At 40.2% G+C, this 7457-nt stretch overlaps 1 pseudogene; it reads left to right on the forward strand.

Annotated features, from left to right (window-relative positions):
* Nucleotides 1-4769: 4769 nt before the first annotated feature.
* Nucleotides 4770-6140, forward strand: LOC110258907 (annotated as a pseudogene).
* Nucleotides 6141-7457: the final 1317 nt, after the last annotated feature.

The raw sequence follows: 7457 nt of genomic DNA on the forward strand, positions 1-7457 counted from the left end.
GTTAATGGAATCAGGCAAGTGGGGCCAGACCTTGGTCATGATTTTGGTTTTGACTTAGCATAGAAAAGAGAACTCTCTGGAGGGTTCTAAGAAGGAAAAGTGACTTATCTTGTACTTTAAAGGGATCAGTCCAGCTTCTGTGTAATAATAGATAAGGCATGTTTGAGGAAGAGGGTGGTCTGGGAGAGTTCAAGTTAGGATTTTATCACAGGAAACCAGGTGAGACATGATGATAGCTTAGGTCTGCTGATAAAAGATGGTAAGGATGATAAAAAGACAGACAAATAATTTGTCCTTCATGTATATTTTCTCATGAGCAAAAAAAAAAAAATTGATGAAGTGATGATAATGGAACAATGACCTCTAAATACTTAAATATAACTACCATTCTAGAATTCTCTACTAAGACAAATTATCTTTAAAAATTAAGGTCAAATTATAATGGGTTTATAATATAAGCAAGAGCTTATATGCAAGAGCTGAGAAATTTTATTAATAGCAGACTTTCGCTAAAGGAATTTCTAAAGAATGGACTTCGCATGGAAAGAAACTTACCATAAAGGTTTCAGTGGCAAATGTTTAAAAAAGAAATAACAGACCCAAAATGGAGCTAGTTGTGATGAGCCCCACATCAGCATACCAAGACTTAATACCTATGAGTTCCAGCCTCTCCCAGGAATGTCATCTTTTACCAGTTATTCTGGAATTACCTGGTTAGCTCTACTGAGGTAATCTGTCCAGTAGAACCACCATCCCCAAAAGAAGGTGACCCTGCCTGAAACAATCTGCTCTTTGTTAGAAACTTTTCTCATGTGGTGTAGGCTGGTAGCTATAGCTCTGATTCAGCAGCTAGCAAGGGGACTTCCATATGCCCTTTTTAGGTGTGGCTTCTGCCTGTAAAATCCTTCCGTTTTGTACAGCTCCTCAGACCTCCTTTCTGCTTGCCAGACAGAATGCTACTCAATTCATGAATCACTGAATGCAGCCAGTTAGATCTTTCAGTCAGTTGGATTAGGTTTTGTTTTGTTTTTTATTTTTTCTTTTTACAGCTACACCTGCAGCATATGGAAGCTCCTGGGCTAGGGGTCATATTGGAGCTGCAGCTCTGGCCTGTGTCACAGCCACAGCAACACCAGATTGAAGCCACATTTGCAACCTACACCACAGTAACACTGGATCCTTTACCCACTGAAGGAGGCCAGGGATCATACCTGTATCCTTACAAACAATGTCGGGTTCTTAACCTGCCAAGCTGGAACAGGAACTCCTGAATTATATTTTTTGTTGTTGTTGTCTTTTTGCCTTTTCTAGGGTCATTCCCGCAGCATATGAAGGAGGTTCCCATGCTAGGGGTTGAATTGGAACTGTAGCCACTGGCCTACACCACAGCCACAGCAATGCAGGATCTGAGCCAAGTCTGCAGTCTACATCACAGCTCACGGCAATGCTGGATCCTTAACCCACTGAGCAAGGCCAGGGAGTGAACCCACAACCTCATGGTACCTAGTTGGATTCATTAACCACTGAGCCATGTCAGGAACTCCCTGAATTATCTTTTTTAACACAATAATTAATGTTGAAGGAATTCACATCATGGCTCAGTGGTTAATGAATCCAACTAGGAACCATGAGATTGTGGGTTCCATCCCTGGCCTTGCTCAGTGGGTTAAGGATTCAGCATTGCCGTGAGCTCTGGTGTATGTTTCAGACATGGCTTGGGTCCCATATTGCTGTGGCTGTGGTGAAGGCCAGCAGCCTGGGAACCTCCATATGCCATGGGTGTGGCCCTAGAAAAAGACAAAAAGACAAAAAAAAGAGTTAATGTTGAAAAAATGTAATCATGTTGATAAGCCAGAGCTATTTTGTGTAAATGAAAAGATAACATTTATATACCTAATGCTGAAATTTATCAATTACTGAAGAACTAAAGTTAAAAAAAATCAGGATAGTATGAAATTAAAGAATTCTGGATTTATTATATAATTAGGAAGATAATACTTAACATTTTAACATGTAGATAAAAATACAATATACATAATATCTACAGTAGTATTGCAGAATGGGATTATAGTAGTATATAAGTGAAATCAATCCAAAATTAACATGACACAGTAAAACACACACAAAAATACGCACGTCTAAGTACATGAACATACATGCTGACCAACAAAAGAAATGTTGAAAATTAGATGAATGGAAACTAAACATGAAATAAATATGATTGTAGGAATGAATAAATGCATATGAAATCATATGTGCAAAAGGAATAAATTATCCAAGGTAAAAGTATTCTTAATTTAAAAATAACATTATATACTTTTTTGCAAGGAGATAAGTTTTAGGACACACACACATCTATATATGTACATATATATATATTTGGAACTTGAAATTGAAAAAGGATAAAATTATAAGACAGCAAGATGTATTATTGATGTATTAGTGTTCATATCAAACAATAATAATAGAATTAAATCCATCAATCACACTGGTAAGAATGGCTATCATCAAAATGTTTACAAATAATATATGTCGGGGAGAGTGAGGATAAAAGGGAACTCTCCTACACTGTTGGTGGGATGTAAATTGGTACAGCCACGACAGAGGATAATGTGTATGTTCCTCAAAAAACTAAAACTAGGAGTTCTTGTCATGGGTGAAGCGAGAACAAATTTGACTAGGAACCTCTGAGGTGGAGGATTTGATCCCTGGCCTTGCTCAGTGGGTTAAGGAACTGGCATTGCTGTGTCTGTGGCATAGGTCGCAGAACTGGCTCGAATCTGCCATTTCAATGGCTGTGGCATAGGCCAGCAGCTACAGCTCTGATTCGATCCTAGCCTGGGATCTCCATATGCTGCAGGTGCAGCCCTAAAATAACCCAAAAGGACAAAAATTAAACAATAATAACCTGAAATAGAATTACTGTCTGACTCAACAGTCTCACTCCTGGAATGTATCTGGAGAAAACTTAAATTTGGAAAGATACATGCACGGCAATGTTCACAGCAGTCACTGCTTACAACATGAAGCAACTTAAATGTACATCAGCAGAGGAATGAATAAAGTGGAGTACACATATACAATGGAATATTACTCAGCATAAACAAAGAATGGAATAATGCCATCTGCAGCAACATTGTGACCTAGATATTATTACAGTAAGTGAAGGTAGACAAAGACAAACATCATATGATATAGATTGTATGTGGTATCTAAAAAATGATACAAATGAACTTATTTACAAAACAGACCCACAGGCATAAAAAACAAATTTATGGTTACCAAAGGGGAAAGGGTAGGGAGAGATGTTAGGAATTTGGGATTAGCAGATACACACTACTGTATATAAAATAGATAACTATCAAGGTCCTACTGTACAAGGTCCTCTCTCTCTTTATATATGTAGAGGACCTAGTACAGTATGTGTGTGTGTGTGTGTGTGTGTGTGTGTGTGTGTATTAATATGTACATTAAACTGAATTATTTTGCTTATACTAGAAACTTATACTAATTGTACATCATCTACATTTCCATTAAAAAAAGAAAGTCATCAGGATGATAAAATTATAAATATGCATGCAACTAATAATAGCATCACATATATATAAATGTGACACTGTAGAAATGCTAAGAAAAAAATCATAATTCCAAGCCAGGGACATTAAGAAGATGTTAAAAATTTAATAAAGATATATAAGATTTAAACTAAACAAAAACTTGATATAATGAATATAAATACAACCTGACACCAAACACACGTAGAAAGTATAACATTTTCAAGCAAACATACCATAGTCATAAAAATTAATCAGCTACAAGGCAATAAGTTAAGTCTTATTGTATTCTCAGAATCAGTACCCTAAGAGCACATTCTTGACCAGAATGCAATTTTGATATTCAGTATAAAAAATATAAAGTTGATATTCAATATAAAGACATTACTCAGGAACAACCACAACACAAAATTAGTGGAAGTAAATTCACTCTTGTAAGTGACCTTTACATAAAAGAAGAAATAGTAATTAAAATTGAAAATAATATGACTGAATGGTAATGAATATACTGCAGAGTTAAAATTTTCGTTAAAGCTAAAGTAGTACTGTGTGTAAATATATATGTATATATATTTAATTTAAAGAAAGATAAAAAAATCAGTTTGGCACTTAAGTTAGAATAACAGAAAACACTAAATAAAATCAATGTAAGAAAAATATTAACTATAAAAGCAGAAAATAATAAATACAACATAAAAAATCAGTAAGCAAAATTTCATCCTTTAGAAAGACTAAGATGTACAAGCATTAGAAAGTGTAAAAAATTAGAAAGTGTAAAGAGCAATAAGCTATGTTAGGAATGAAAAAGAAAACACCATGGCCTAATTGTTGCAGAGATAATATAATGTTGCAAACAGCATTATGTAATGATTAGAATAACTGAATTTCTTAATAATATTAATAATAATAATAATACCTATACAGGGCAGAATAGAAAATCTAAATAGTCTATAACAAATAAATTGAAATAGTTTTCTTTTGCCTTTTTTTTTTTAAGAGCCACTCCTGCAGTGTATGGAAGTTTCCAGGCTAGGGGTGGAATCAGAACTATGGCTCTAGGCCGATGCCACAGCCACAGCAACACAGGATCTGAGTCATATCTGCAACTTATACCACAGCTCGTGGTAATACTGAATCCTTAGCCCAGTAAGCAAGGTCAGGAATCAAACCCACATCTTCATGGATACTAGTTGGGTTCATAACCTATTGAGCCACAATGGGAACTCCAGAAGTAATAGTATTTTATATATAAAGAAAATACAAACCACCTAATTTTATTAGGAAAACCACCTAATTTTATTAGGAAATTATAGTATTTATTCAAGGAACACATATTGCTAAGATTATTCAGACATTTATGCTCAGTATTATTCCAATGAAATATTAATAGCAGATAAATATATGAAAAATAAAGGTTAGTCATCAATATAACAAATTTCTAAACAAAGTATTATTAGCAAATTGAATGCAATAGTGTCCAAGAGTTTGTTATGCACATGTGTCTATACTAAAAATGCAAATTAGTTCAACTTTAGAAAATAAGATTATCTATTTATAAATACAGTAAATACAGTAAAGGAAGAAAACTATTATGTGATGAGTAGGATGAGGAAGAACAGAAACTCTCCTTTAGTGCTGATGGGAATATGGATTGATACAGATACTTTACAAAACAGTTTGATGTTACACAGTGTACTGCATATTCCTTATGTTACAACCATTCTACTTCCATGAATACACCCTTACACACATGTACAAGGAAGAATTTTTATACTGGCAATGTTTGTAAAGATCACAAAAAATGAATACATTGTGGGATATGACAAAGTAATGAAATCAAATGAACTATAGTAATTTAAAACAGTACATGATTTCCCACTGTGGTGCAGAGAGTTAAGAATGCAACGGCAGGATTGGCAGGTGACATGTTCCGGGCACCGGAGACCGAGGGTGGCCAGGCTGGCTCCAGGGCCATGAAGCCCCCGGGAGAAGACTCAAGCAGTCTGTTTGGAAGTCCAGAAGAAGCTGTCCCTTCAAGCAGGCCCAATAGGATGGCATCTAACATTTTTGGACCAACCGAAGAGCCTCAGAATGTACCTAAAAGGATCAATCCCCTGGGGGCAAAGGAAGTGGTATCTTTGACAAATGAATGCCTGTGCAGACTGGACAGCATCTGAACCCCCCTGGGAAGACCAGTGACATTTTGGGTCCCCGTCACTGCTGCCTCGCCCCTGGCACACCCAAACAAGGCCAAGGACCACGTGCTCCTGCATGAGGGGGAGGAGCCCACCCCTGACCTCAAGGCCTCAGCGAGTGCCTCACCCAGACTGCCCAGGCAGGAGCCAGCAAGCAAGGTGGCCCAAGGGAGGCAGCCTGCACCAGGAGCCGCGCCCCTGGTGGACAGCCATGAGCCCAGGCTGGGCCCATGGTCGCACTCTCACAACAAAGTCCTGAACCTGCCGGGGGCAAGTCCAGCATCTCCTTCTACTGAGGTACCGCCACATCCCTCACTGCCAGACAAGCCTGGGAGATAGGATTTTAGATAGTTTCTTTCAGCCCAAAGGAGCGGGGTGGGGAGAGGGTCTGTGGGGGCCTGCGGCCTGGCTCCACAGTTGTCCTGAGGCCTTGGGCTTCCAGACACCCGAGGACACAGTGCCCGTGGGAGAGGCCCCTCTGGTGGCCCAGGGAGTGGGTCTTCTCGTCTTTGGTGTGTAGTCTCATTGGGCATCCGGGAGTCACTGACACGGTTGCAGTTAGCATCTTTGGGAGAAAAAGGCAACCCCTGTCGGTTCATGTGGGACGGAGGGGCTGGCGTGGACACCCTCAGTCTGGGGGGTCTCTGTGGAGACCTCAAATCCCGGGCTGTGACCTCTGGGCTCACGGCCTCCACTCCCAGGACCTCAGTTTCTCTCTTGAGTTCCACACATTTTCTTGAAATACCTTGATTGCTTTTCCTCCGTGCCGGTGAGCAGAACACCAGAACACTGTTCTCAGTCTTAGGCTTGATGGAAAGATTCTGTAGCTGGGTCTTCCGAGGGGCCCCACGTTGCCATGTCAAATCCTGGCCACATCTTACCTGAGAATCGCCACCTGTCATCCATCAGAGACTGGTTTCGGACTCTTTCCAGGTGGTTTTGCTTGTGAATTGTCCCCTTTTCTCATCGGCCTTGGGCCTACACCTTGCTCCCCACCAGTGCTGTGGATGCTCTCCCACCAGCTCCACTTCTTGTCTGCAGGCCACTCAGCTCAGCAGGCCTTTAAACCACTGACATACGTCCAGGTAATGGGGTTATTCACGTCCTTGCTCTGTCTTCTTTATAGTCCCGTTGACAGAGATCCTCAAGAACCTTGGGTTCTTGGTTTTCAATTTGATCCTTGAGAACCTTGGGTTCTTTGGTTCGAATTCTTGACTCACGTCTAAAAAGCTGTTCTAAAGTAGCAGCTTTACATAAGTGACTATTGATGCCAGTCTGTGTGTGACGCCTTTCTAGACATGAGCTCACCACTCACATCCAGCACAGAGGAAAGAAGGCATCTTAGGCACCTGTGATATGGCTTTGCAGAACCTCTGGCCATATAGTTTCTGATGAGGCCTGGAGGTTTGGTAGTTGGGCAGCAAGGTGGTCACGAGCCCCTCTCATGATGCTTGCCCGCAGAGATAACCTTTGATCTCTCAGGTGACATTTCTCCCTGTGCTCTCACAGGCTACAGCATCAAGTCCTCTGATTCCCTCCTGAGGGGCCAGCAGGCAACCGGGGGGGGGGGGGTCTGGGTGGTGGGGCTCTTGGTGCCTACAGAGATAATAGGTGCCAGAACAATCATCATAATCAAGATTCGGTTCCATTTCTAGTGGCCTGGACACTCAAGTGCCTGCAGGAGCCACCTGCCATGCTCCACTTCTTC

The sequence above is a fragment of the Sus scrofa genome, unplaced genomic scaffold, assembly GCF_000003025.6.
Source record: "Sus scrofa isolate TJ Tabasco breed Duroc unplaced genomic scaffold, Sscrofa11.1 Contig546, whole genome shotgun sequence".
Classification (NCBI taxonomy): domain Eukaryota; kingdom Metazoa; phylum Chordata; class Mammalia; order Artiodactyla; family Suidae; genus Sus; species Sus scrofa.